Below are 12,829 nucleotides of genomic sequence, written 5' to 3'. Positions count from 1 at the left end.
TCCCCAGATACAGGAGTGTGAGAGAGGGGTTAGAGAGACCTCCCCAGATACAGGAGTGTGAGAGAGGGGGTTAGAGGGACCTCCCCAGATACTGGAGTGTGAGAGAGGGGTTAGAGGGACCTCCCCAGATACAGGAGTGTGAGAGAGGGGTTAGAGGGACCTCCCCAGATACAGGAGTGTGAGAGAGGGGGTTAGAGAGACCTCCCTGTTAGATCCGTGATTCTGAGGGTATGCTGTTATTCAATTACCACACGGATGCTGTAACTTAACAATAAACAGGTATTTACTGGAGGAGGGTAGTCTCAAGACTGGGGGTACAGGGGCATGCGCAAAGCTTATATACAGGTGTGGTCACTGCCGGTACTACAGTATACAGGGGCTGTAAAAGTAGTTCTGTCTTAAAGGCACATACACTACAATTCCTCCCCTTTTAGATTAGTAGTACCCCTAATATTCAAATAACAATTAACACTTTAACATGTACATTAAACAACAATACTCCATTTATAGATTCAGTCTTTGGGGCGGCTTCCTGACCCTTTCGGGATAGCGCCTTTCCTGAGGTTCTTGTTCTTGGTGCAGAGGCGATTCTGACCCCTTTTCATCGGGTAGTTCATCGGGTTCCACTGCTACTGGTTCTGAGGTAGATGCTACCGGTATGTCGGGTTCATCCCCAGGTACACGAGACATGGGGTTGACGCGTTCCTGTGACGCTAAGATCTGATCGACGTGGCGTCTCACAATGTTCTCCCCGACATCCACTGTGTACATTAATGGCCCCTGCCTTGTGCATATCGTTCCGGGTTGCCATTTCTCTGTTCGATAGTCACGGGCCAAGACTGGTTGTCCGACAATGAAGCTCCTTGTCGGCTTCTCATTGATGTGCTGGAATTGTTTATCCTCAACATTTCTTCGCACATTTGGTCTGAGCAAGTCCAGACGAGATCTCAACCTTCGGTTAAAGAACATCATGGCCGGGGTCTGGTTGGTAACTGCATGTGTCGCGTTTCGGTAGGCTAATAAGAAATTGTCCATCTTATGCTGTAGTGGAATTTCATCGTCGCACATGGCCTTTATCGCCTTCTTAAAGGTTTGTACGAACCTCTCAGCCAATCCATTTGTGGCTGGATGATACGGGGCGGATGTGTAATGCCTTACCCTATTCCTTCTCATAAATTTTTGAAACTCTTCGGACACAAACTGTGGTCCATTATCAGAGCAAATCTGCTCTGGCAAACCGTTTCTGGCAAATATGGTCCGTAGGACTGCAATCGTTTTCTCTGTAGTGGTTGAAGACATTTTTATCACCTCAGGCCACTTTGAATGAGCATCCACTGCTATTAAGAACATTGAGTCCATGAATGGACCAGCAAAATCAATATGCACCCGTTGCCATGGAGAGGAGGGCCACTCCCATGGGTGTAGAGGGGCATGTGGTGGTGCATTTTGGACTTTCTGGCATCCTAAGCAGCTCTTAGTTAGGTCTTCGATTTGTTGATCGATTCCCGGCCACCACACATAAGCCCTAGCAAGGCTTTTCATTTTCACTCCCCCCAGATGACCTTCATGTAGCTCATTTAGCACTCTCTCCCTTAACTTGGGTGGAATCACCACTCTAGATCCACACATCACTGTCCCCTGGCATACTGACAGCTGTTCTCTTCTGGATGAGAATGCTGGCAACAGTGAGTCGCCATGTGTTGGCCATCCCCTCACCGTCAATTCATATACCCGAGACAGCGTCGGATCATTGCGGGTCTCCTTCTCTATATCCGCGTTCGTTACTGGCAATCGTTCAATTATTGACGAATAAAATATCTAGTTAGGGTCCACTGCTGGTGCTTCCTCCACAGTAGGCAGTGGCAGGCGCGATAGCCCATCAGCGTTCCCATGCTGTTTTGTGCCTTTATATTCTATTTCATATTGATTCGCCCCTAGAAACAGGGACCATCTTTGTAACCGTTGTGCAGTCATCACTGGAACGCCCTTCTTAGGATTAAAGATGGAGACAAATGGTTGGTGGTCAGTCAGCAAGGTGAACTTCTGCCCATGCAGATAGTGGTTGAATTTTTTTACTCCCCATACTAGGCTGAGGGCCTCCCTGTCAATCTGGGCGTAGTTGTGCTCGGCTGAGGTTAGTGACCGAGACGCAAAGGCTACTGGCCTCTCCAACCCGTCTGGGAATTTGTGCGACAGCACCGCGCCAATACCATAGGGTGAAGCATCACATGCCAAACGAATTGGTAGTGCTGGGTTGAAATGGGCCAACACCTCTTTTGATGTGATCAATTCTTTACACTTCTGGAAAGCTCATCTACATCCGTCATCCCACTTCCATGGTACCCCTGTTTGCAGTAGAGTGTTCAGTGGGTGTAATACCATGGACAAATTTGGTAAGGACTTGTGGTAGTAGTTTACCAGTCCGAGGAACGACCTCAGTTGTGACACATTTTCCGGTGCTGGAGCCTTGACTACTGCCTCAATCTTTTCAGGGGACTTATGTAACCCCTCTTCATCGATGACGTGGCCACAATACGAGATCTGTTTCTGGAAAAACTCGCACTTGTGTCGATTAGCTCGTAGCCCATACTCCTTTAATCTGGTGAGTGCCTTCTCCAAGTTGGCGAGGTGATCACTGTCATTTTCGCCCATGACCAAGGTGTCGTCCAAATAACACTGGGTCCCTGGAATCCCTTGCAGGTCCTGATCCATTGCCCTTTGCCAGATAGCCGGAGCCGAGGCTACTCCGAACACCAGCTGGTTGTATTGATAGAGACCTTTATGAGTGTTAATCGTAAGGTATTGTTTCGAAGCTTCTTCTACCTCCATTTGCAAGTACGCCTGGGCTAGATCAATTTTGGTGAAGCGTTTACCTCCAGATAGCGAGGCGAAAATATCCTCAATTCGTGGAAGCGGGTATTGTACCGTGTGAAGGACTGGGTTCACTGTCACCTTAAAATCCCCACAGATGCGGACCTTCTTTGGTTCCCCAGGCGTATTACTCAACGACCTCTTCATTACAGGAACGATGGGTGTAGCCCACTCGCTCCAGTCCACTTTGGACGGTACTCCTGAGCGTTCCAACCCTTCCAGCTCTGCTTCAACAGCTGGTCTGATCGCATAAGACACTGGTCTGGCCTTAAGAAACTTTGGGCTTGCATTTTCCTCTATTTTAATCGTTGCTGTTTTGCCTTTTAGTGTTCCGAGTCCCTCCTGGAACACTTCTTTTGCGTCAGTTAGCATTTTTGACAGTCGGCCAGGTGTGACGTCATCATCCCTCTTGGCCTCAACCTTCAGTGCCTGTATGGAATGCCAATCTAATTGTATCTTCCGGATCCATTCACATCCTAGCAGTGGTGGTCCTCCATCTGGCAATACATATATATCCATTTTAGGTATTTCCTGGCCTTTATATATCACTTTCACCCTTATTTTTCCTTTGGGGTAGACTTTTTGCCCCGTATACGTCTTCAAGACAATCTCTGTAGCTTTCAAGGGTATATGTGAAAATAGCCGCTTGTAGTCTCTTAACGTATCTGCTAGTCCCGCTCCAAACTGGCAGTGTTTCGATAGCTTGCGCAGTTCCGTTAGGTACTCAGCATTGCTTTCGTCTTTGTGTTGGTTCCATTTATGGAACTTAAATCGTTCTGCTATCAGCAGCGGTGTGGGGTTTAAGTGGTCCTGTAGGATTTCTACTATGCTTTCGAAATTCTTGTTCACCGGCTTCTCTGGGGTTATTAGATTTCGCAGTAACCCATAAGTTTTTGCACCCATGGAATTTAACAAAATCAGTGCTTTCCTAGCATCTGGCACTTCATTCGCCCTGCAGTACACCTCAATACGTTCCACATATGTCACCCAATCTTCGACTTCATTGTCGAACGTAGAGATACTGCCACTCTTCGGCATCCCTGGGTGTAATTTAACTGTCAAAAATGGCATCTCCCGCGCTTCCCCTCCTTCTCCGCTGGCTTCTAAAAATGGCGTCTCCCGCGCTCTCCCTTCTTCTCCGCGGCTCAATGGCGTCTCCCGCGCTCTCCCTTCTTCTCCCCGCAGACCGTGTTCAGCCCGTGAGCCCTGGCTGCTCTGCGCGTTCTTTTAATTTTTTTTTCTCGACGCCACTCGGTCTTGAACCCGGCTGTTGCTTTACCCTCTCTCTCTCTCCGGTTTTTATTTTTTTTTCTCGACGCCGCTCGGTTTTCAACCCCCGGCTGCGCCCTGTGCGCTTCACCCTCTGTCTTACCCCGTCGACGCTGCTCGGCTTTCTCCCCGCCATCGGTCGGCTCCAGCCGCTGCTGCCCAGGAAGGGTCTGCGCTGGACCTGTCGTCAGTCTCTTGCTGATCGTCGTGGCTGGGGAACCAAGCCCGGCTCTCCACAGCCTCCCCTGCGATGTTCACTCTCTGCCGGACGACTGGGCGGTTGCTCGTGGTCGACGCCCGTGTTCCTGGCCTCGACTCTTTTTTTTTGTTGCAGGTAGATTCGAATCGAAACTCGTCGCCACTGTTAGATCCGTGATTCTGAGAGTATGATGTTTTTCAATAACCACACGGATGCTGTAACTTAACAATAAACAGGTATTTACTGGAGGAGGATAGTCTCAAGACTGGGGGTACAGAGGCATGCGCAAAGCTTATATACAGGTGTGGTCACTGCCGGTACTACAGTATACAGGGGCTGTAAAAGTAGTTCTGTCTTAAAGGCACATACACTACACTCCCCAGATACAGGAGTGTGAGAGAGGAATAGAGAGACCTCCCCAGATACAGGAGTGTGAGAGAGGGGTTAGAGGGACCTCCCCAGATACAGGAGTGTGAGAGAGGTGGTTAGAGAGACCTCCCCAGATACAGGAGTGTGAGAGAGGGGGCTAGAGGGACCTCCCCAGATACAGGAGTGTGAGAGAGGAGTTAGAGAGACCTCCCCAGATACAGGAGTGTGAGAGAGGGGGTTAGAGGGACCTCTACAGGTACAGGAGTGTGAAAGAGGGGGTTAGAGGGACCTCCCCAGATACAGGAGTGTGAAAGAGGGGGTTAGAGGGACCTCCCCAGATACAGGAGTGTGAGAGAGGGGTTAGAGGGACCTCCCCAGATACAGGAGTGTGAGAGAGGGGGTTAGAGGGACCTCCCCAGATACAGGAGTGTGAGAGAGAGGTTAGAGGGACCTCCCCAGATACTGGAGTGTGAGAGAGGGGGTTAGAGAGACCTCCCTGTTAGATCCGTGATTCTGAGGGTATGCTGTTATTCAATTACCACACGGATGCTGTAACTTAACAATAAACAGGTATTTACTGGAGGAGGGTAGTCTCAAGACTGGGGGTACAGGGGCATGCGCAAAGCTTATATACAGGTGTGGTCACTGCCGGTACTACAGTATACAGGGGCTGTAAAAGTAGTTCTGTCTTAAAGGCACATACACTACAATTCCTCCCCTTTTAGATTAGTAGTACCCCTAATATTCAAATAACAATTAACACTTTAACATGTACATTAAACAACAATACTCCATTTATAGATTCAGTCTTTGGGGCGGCTTCCTGACCCTTTCGGGATAGCGCCTTTCCTGAGGTTCTTGTTCTTGGTGCAGAGGCGATTCTGACCCCTTTTCATCGGGTAGTTCATCGGGTTCCACTGCTACTGGTTCTGAGGTAGATGCTACCGTTATGTCGGGGTCATCCCCAGGCACCCGAGACATGGGGTTGACGCGTTCCTGTGACGCTAAGATCTGATCGACGTGGCGTCTCACAATGTTCTCCCCGACATCCACTGTGTACATTAGTGGCCCCTGCCTTGTGCATATCGTTCCGGGTTGCCATTTCTCTGTTCGATAGTCACGGGCCAAGACTGGTTGTCCTACATTGAAGCTCCTTGTCAGCTTCTCATTGATGTGCTGGAATTGTTTATCCTCAACATTTCTTCGCACATTTGGTCTGAGCAAGTCCAGACGAGATCTCAACCTTCGGTTAAAGAACATCATGGCCGGGGTCTGGTTGGTAACTGCATGTGTCGCGTTTCGGTAGGCTAATAAGAAATTGTCCATCTTATGCTGTAGTGGAATTTCATCGTTGCACATGGCCTTTATCGCCTTCTTAAAGGTTTGTACGAACCTCTCAGCCAATCCATTTGTGGCTGGATGATACGGGGCGGATGTGTAATGCCTTACCCCATTCCTTCTCATAAATTTTTGAAACTCTTCGGACACAAACTGTGGTCCATTATCAGAGCAAATCTGCTCTGGCAAACCGTTTCTGGCAAATATGGTCCGTAGGACTGCAATCGTTTTCTCTGTAGTGGTTGAAGACATTTTTATCACCTCAGGCCACTTTGAATGAGCATCCACTGCTATTAAGAACATTGAGTCCATGAATGGACCAGCAAAATCAATATGCACCCGTTGCCATGGAGAGGAGGGCCACTCCCATGGGTGTAGAGGGGCATGTGGTGGTGCATTTTGGACCTTCTGGCATCCTAAGCAGCTCTTAGTTAGGTCTTCGATTTGTTGATCGATTCCCGGCCACCACACATAAGCCCTAGCAAGGCTTTTCATTTTCACTCCCCCCAGATGACCTTCATGTAGCTCATTTAGCACTCTCTCCCTTAACTTGGGTGGAATCACCACTCTAGATCCACACATCACTGTCCCCTGGCATACTGACAGCTGTTCTCTTCTGGATGAGAATGCTGGCAACAGTGAGTCGCCATGTGTTGGCCATCCCCTCACCGTCAATTCATATACCCGAGACAGCGTCGGATCATTGCGGGTCTCCTTCTCTATATCCGCGTTCGTTACTGGCAATCGTTCAATTATTGACGAATAAAATATCTAGTTAGGGTCCACTGCTGGTGCTTCCTCCACAGTAGGCAGTGGCAGGCGCGATAGCCCATCAGCGTTCCCATGCTGTTTTGTGCCTTTATATTCTATTTCATATTGATTCGCCCCTAGAAACAGGGACCATCTTTGTAACCGTTGTGCAGTCATCACTGGAACGCCCTTCTTAGGATTAAAGATGGAGAAAAGTGGTTGGTGGTCAGTCAGCAAGGTGAACTTCTGCCCATGCAGATAGTGGTTGAATTTTTTTACTCCCCATACTAGGCTGAGGGCCTCCCTGTCAATCTGGGCGTAGTTGTGCTCGGCTGAGGTTAGTGACTGAGACGCAAAGGCTACTGGCCTCTCCAACCCATCTGGGAATTTGTGCGACAGCACTGCGCCAATACCATAGGGTGAAGCATCACATGCCAAACGAATTGGTAGTGCTGGGTTGAAATGGGCCAACACCTCTTTTGATGTGATCAATTCTTTACACTTCTGGAAAGCTCGTCTACGTTCGTCATTCCACTTCCATGGTACCCCTGTTTGCAGTAGAGTGTTCAGTGGCTGTAATACCATGGACAAATTTGGTAAGGACTTGTGGTAGTAGTTTACCAGTCCGAGGAACGACCTCAGTTGTGACACATTTTCCGGTGCTGGAGCCTTGACTACTGCCTCAATCTTTTCAGGGGACTTATGTAACCCCTCTTCATCGATGACGTGGCCACAATACGAGATCTGTTTCTGGAAAAACTCGCACTTGTGTCGATTAGCTCGTAGCCCATACTCCTTTAATCTGGTGAGCACCTTCTCCAAGTTGGCGAGGTGATCACTGTCATTTTCGCCCATGACCAAGGTGTCGTCCAAATAACACTGGGTCCCTGGAATCCCTTGCAGGTCCTGATCCATTGCCCTTTGCCAGATAGCCGGAGCCGAGGCTACTCCGAACACCAGCTGGTTGTATTGATAGAGACCTTTATGAGTGTTAATCGTAAGGTATTGTTTCGAAGCTTCTTCTACCTCCATTTGCAAGTACACCTGGGCTAGATCAATTTTGGTGAAGCGTTTACCTCCAGATAGCGAGGCGAAAATATCCTCAATTCGTGGAAGCGGGTATTGTACCGTGTGAAGGACTGGGTTCACTGTCACCTTAAAATCCCCACAGATGCGGACCTTCTTTGGTTCCCCAGGCGTATTACTCAACGACCTCTTCATTACAGGAACGATGGGTGTAGCCCACTCGCTCCAGTCCACTTTGGACAGTACTCCTGAACGTTCCAACCCTTCCAGCTCTGCTTCAACAGCTGGTCTGATCGCATAAGGCACTGGTCTGGCCTTAAGAAACTTTGGGCTTGCATTTTCCTCTATTTTAATCGTTGCTGTTATGCCTTTTAGTGTTCTGAGTCCCTCCTGGAACACTTCTTTTGCGTCAGTTAGCATTTTTGACAGTCGGCCAGGTGTGACGTCATCATCCCTCTTGGCCTCAACCTTCAGTGCCTGTATGGAATGCCAATCTAATTGTATCTTCCGGATCCATTCATGTCCTAGCAGTGGTGGTCCTCCATCTGGCAATACATATATATCCATTTTAGGTATTTCCTGGCCTTTATATATCACTTTCACCCTTATTTTTCCTTTGGGGTAGACTTTTTGCCCCGTATACGTCTTCAAGACAATCTCTGTAGCTTTCAAGGGTATATGTGAAAATAGCCGCTTGTAGTCTCTTAACGTATCTGCTAGTCCAGCTCCAAACTGGCAGTGTTTCGATAGCTTGCGCAGTTCCGTTAGGTACTCAGCATTGCTTTCGTCTTTGTGTTGGTTCCATATGGAACTTAAATCGTTCTGCTATCAGCAGCGGTGTGGGGTTTAAGTGGTCCTGTAGGATTTCTACTATGCTTTCGAAATTCTTGTTCACCGGCTTCTCTGGGGTTATTAGATTTCGCAGTAACCCATAAGTTTTTGCACCCATGGAATTTAACAAAATCAGTGCTTTCCTAGCATCTGGCACTTCATTCGCCCTGCAGTACACCTCAATACGTTCCACATATGTCGCCCAATCTTTGACTTCATTGTCGAACGTAGAGATACTGCCACTCTTCGGCATCCCTGGGTGTGATTTAACTGTCAAAAATGGCATCTCCCGCGCTTCCCCTCCTTCTCCGCTGGCTTCTAAAAATGGCGTCTCCCGCGCTCTTCCTTCTTCTCCGCGGCTCAATGGCGTCTCCCGTGCTCTCCCTTCTTCTCCCCGCAGACCGTGTTCAGCCCGTGAGCCCTGGCTGCTCTGCGCGTTCTTTTAATTTTTTTTTCTCGACGCCACTCGGTCTTGAACCCGGCTGTTGCTTTACCCTCTCTCTCTCCGGTTTTTATTTTTTTTTCTCGACGCCGCTCGGTTTTCAACCCCCGGCTGCGCCCTGTGCGCTTCACCCTCTGTCTTACCCCATCGACGCTGCTCGGCTTTCTCCCCACCGTCGGTCGGCTCTAGCTGCCGCTGCCCGGGAAGGGTCTGCGCTGGACCTGTCGTCAGTCTCTTGCTGATCGTCGTGGCTGGGGAACCAAGCCCGGCTCTCCACAGCCTCCCCTGCGATGTTCACTCTCTGCCGGACGACTGGGCAGTTGCTCGTGGTCGACGCCCATGTTCCTGGCCTCGACTCTTTTTTTTTGTTGCAGGTAGATTCGAATCGACACTCGTCGCCACTGTTAGATCCGTGATTCTGAGAGTATGCTGTTATTCAATAACCACACGGATGCTGTAACTTAACAATAAACAGGTATTTACTGGAGGAGGGTAGTCTCAAGACTGGGGGTACAGAGGCATGCGCAAAGCTTATATACAGGTGTGGTCACTGCCGGTACTACAGTATACAGGAGCTGTAAAAGTAGTCCTGTCTTAAAGGCACATACACTACACTCCCCAGATACAGGAGTGTGAGAGAGGAGTTAGAGAGACCTCCCCAGATACAGGAGTGTGAGAGAGGGGGTTAGAGGGACCTCTACAGGTACAGGAGTGTGAGAGAGGGGTTAGAGGGACCTCTACAGGTACAGGAGTGTGAAAGAGGGGGTACGAGGGACCGCCCCAGATACAGGAGTGTGAGAGAGGGTGTTAGAGGGACCTCCCGAGATACAGGAGTGTGAGAGAGGGGTTAGAGAGACCTCCCCAGATACAGGAGTGTGAGAGAGGGGTTAGAGGGACCTCCCCAGATGCAGGAGTGTGAGAGAGAGGTTAGAGGGACCGCCCCAGATACAGGAGTGTGAGAGAGGGGGTTAGAGGGACCTCCCGAGATACAGGAGTGTGAGAGAGGGGTTAGAGGGACCTCCCCAGATACAGGAGTGTGAGAGAGGGGTTAGAGGGACCTCCCCAGATACAGGAGTGTGAGAGAGGGGTGAGAGGGACCTCCCCAGATACAGGAGTGTGAGAGAGGGGGTTAGAGGGACCTCCCCAGATACAGGAGTGTGAGAGAGGGGTTAGAGGGATCTCCCCAGATACAGGAGTGTGAGAGCGGGTTTAGAGGGGACCTCCCCAGATACAGGAGTGTGAGAGAGGTGGTTAGAGGGATCTCCCCAGATACAGGAGTGTGAGAGAGGGGGTTAGAGGGACCTCCCCAGATACAGGAGTGTGAGAGAGGGGGTTAGAGGGTCCTCTACAGGTACAGGAGTGTGAAAGAGGGGGTACGAGGGACCTCCGCAGATACAGGAGTGTGAGAGAGGGGTTAGAGGGACCTCCCCAGATACAGGAGTGTGAGAGAGGGATTAGAGGGACCTCCCCAGATACAGGAGTGTGAGAGAGGGGTGAGAGAGACCTCCCCAGATACAGGAGTGTGAGAGAGGGGCTTAGAGGGACCTCCCCAGATACAGGAGTGTGAGAGAGGGGTTAGAGGGATCTCCCCAGATACAGGAGTGTGAGAGCGGGTTTAGAGGGACCTCCCCAGATACAGGAGTGTGAGAGAGGGGGTTAGAGGGACCGCCCCAGGTACAGGAGTGTGAGAGAGGGGGTTAGAGGGACCTCCCCAGATACAGGAGTGTGAGAGAGGGGTTAGAGAGACCTCCCCAGATACAGGAGTGTGAGAGAGGGGTTAGAGGGACCTCCCCAGATACAGGAGTGTGAGAGAGGGGGTTAGAGGGACCTCCCCAGATACAGGAGTGTGAGAGAGGGGTTAGAGAGACCTCCCCAGATACAGGAGTGTGAGAGAGGGGTTAGAGAGACCTCCCCAGATACAGGAGTGTGAGAGAGGGGGTTAGAGGGACCTCCCCAGATACAGGAGTGTGAGAGAGGGGTTAGAGAGACCTCCCCAGATACAGGAGTGTGAGAGAGGTGTTAGAGGGACCTCCCCAGATACAGGAGTGTGAGAGAGGGGTTAGAGAGACCTCCCCAGATACAGGAGTGTGAGAGAGGGGGTTAGAGGGACCTCCCCAGATACAGGAGTGTGAGAGAGGGGGTTAGCGGGACCTCCCCAGATACAGGAGTGTGAGAGAAGGGTTAGAGAGACCTCCCCAGATACAGGAGTGTGAGAGAGGGATTAGAGAGACCTCCCCAGATACAGGAGTGTGAGAGAGGGGTTAGAGAGACCTCCCCAGATACAGGAGTGTAAGAGAGGGGATCGAGTGACCTCCCCAGATACAGGAGTGTGAGAGAGGGGTTAGAGGGACCTCCCCAGATACAGGAGTGTGAGAGAGGGGTTAGAGAGACCTCCCCAGATACAGGAGTGTAAGAGAGGGGTTAGAGTGACCGCCCCAGATACAGGAGTGTAAGAGAGGGGTTAGAGGGACCTCCCCAGATACAGGAGTGTGAGAGAGGGGTTAGAGAGACCTCCCCAGATACAGGAGTGTGAGAGAGGGGTGAGAGAGACCTCCCCAGATACAGGAGTGTGAGAGAGGGGCTTAGAGGGACCTCCCCAGATACAGGAGTGTGAGAGAGGGGTTAGAGGGATCTCCCCAGATACAGGAGTGTGAGAGCGGGTTTAGAGGGACCTCCCCAGATACAGGAGTGTGAGAGAGGGGTTTAGAGGGACCGCCCCAGGTACAGGAGTGTGAGAGAGGGGGTTAGAGGGACCTCCCCAGATACAGGAGTGTGAGAGAGGGGTTAGAGAGACCTCCCCAGATACAGGAGTGTGAGAGAGGGGTTAGAGGGACCTCCCCAGATACAGGAGTGTGAGAGAGGGGGTTAGAGGGACCTCCCCAGATACAGGAGTGTGAGAGAGGGGTTAGAGAGACCTCCCCAGATACAGGAGTGTGAGAGAGGGGTTAGAGAGACCTCCCCAGATACAGGAGTGTGAGAGAGGGGGTTAGAGGGACCTCCCCAGATACAGGAGTGTGAGAGAGGGGTTAGAGAGACCTCCCCAGATACAGGAGTGTGAGAGAGGGGTTAGAGGGACCTCCCCAGATACAGGAGTGTGAGAGAGGGGTTAGAGGGACCTCCCCAGATACAGGAGTGTGAGAGAGGGGGTTAGAGGGACCTCCCCAGATACAGGAGTGTGAGAGAGGGGGTTAGAGTGACCTCCCCAGATACAGGAGTGTGAGAGAGGGGGTTAGAGGGACCTCCCCAGATACAGGAGTGTAAGAGAGGTGTTAGAGGGGTTCTTAAGTTGGATTGAAGGCCCGTGTCTCATGGAGAGAGTTAACTTGTGCTAACTTGGTGATGAATGGCTCCTCCTTAGCGCACGGTTGCTAGGCAAGCTGGTAGTGTACACTAGGCCCAAAACTGACGGGAGACAATTTAGGGGCTGTTTCCATGGAGACGGGGATAAAAATGCTCATCTGGGCCTAGCACACAAAAGGGCCGGAGGATATAAAGTTTGTGTAAAATCACAACGAGTCCTGGCTGGAGTACTTACATCTCTTAAAAAAGGGGAACATAATGAAGGCTTCAGACATCACTCAGCCCAGGCTCCCGTCTGTCTGACAGGCCTTAATGTCTTTCCGTTCCCGGGACCATCAGCACCATGGAGAACCCTCGAGTGTTCCTGGGCGAATAGCCGAGCCCGGGACTTGTAAACACACGGAGGCCCTCACCACCCGATCCTTGTCTCGATG

The sequence above is a fragment of the Somniosus microcephalus genome, unplaced genomic scaffold (assembly GCF_052327205.1).
Source record: "Somniosus microcephalus isolate GS21.2 unplaced genomic scaffold, FLI_Smic_1.0 unresolved_chr3, whole genome shotgun sequence".
Taxonomy (NCBI): domain Eukaryota; kingdom Metazoa; phylum Chordata; class Chondrichthyes; order Squaliformes; family Somniosidae; genus Somniosus; species Somniosus microcephalus.
This window is presented reverse-complemented; position numbering follows the sequence as displayed.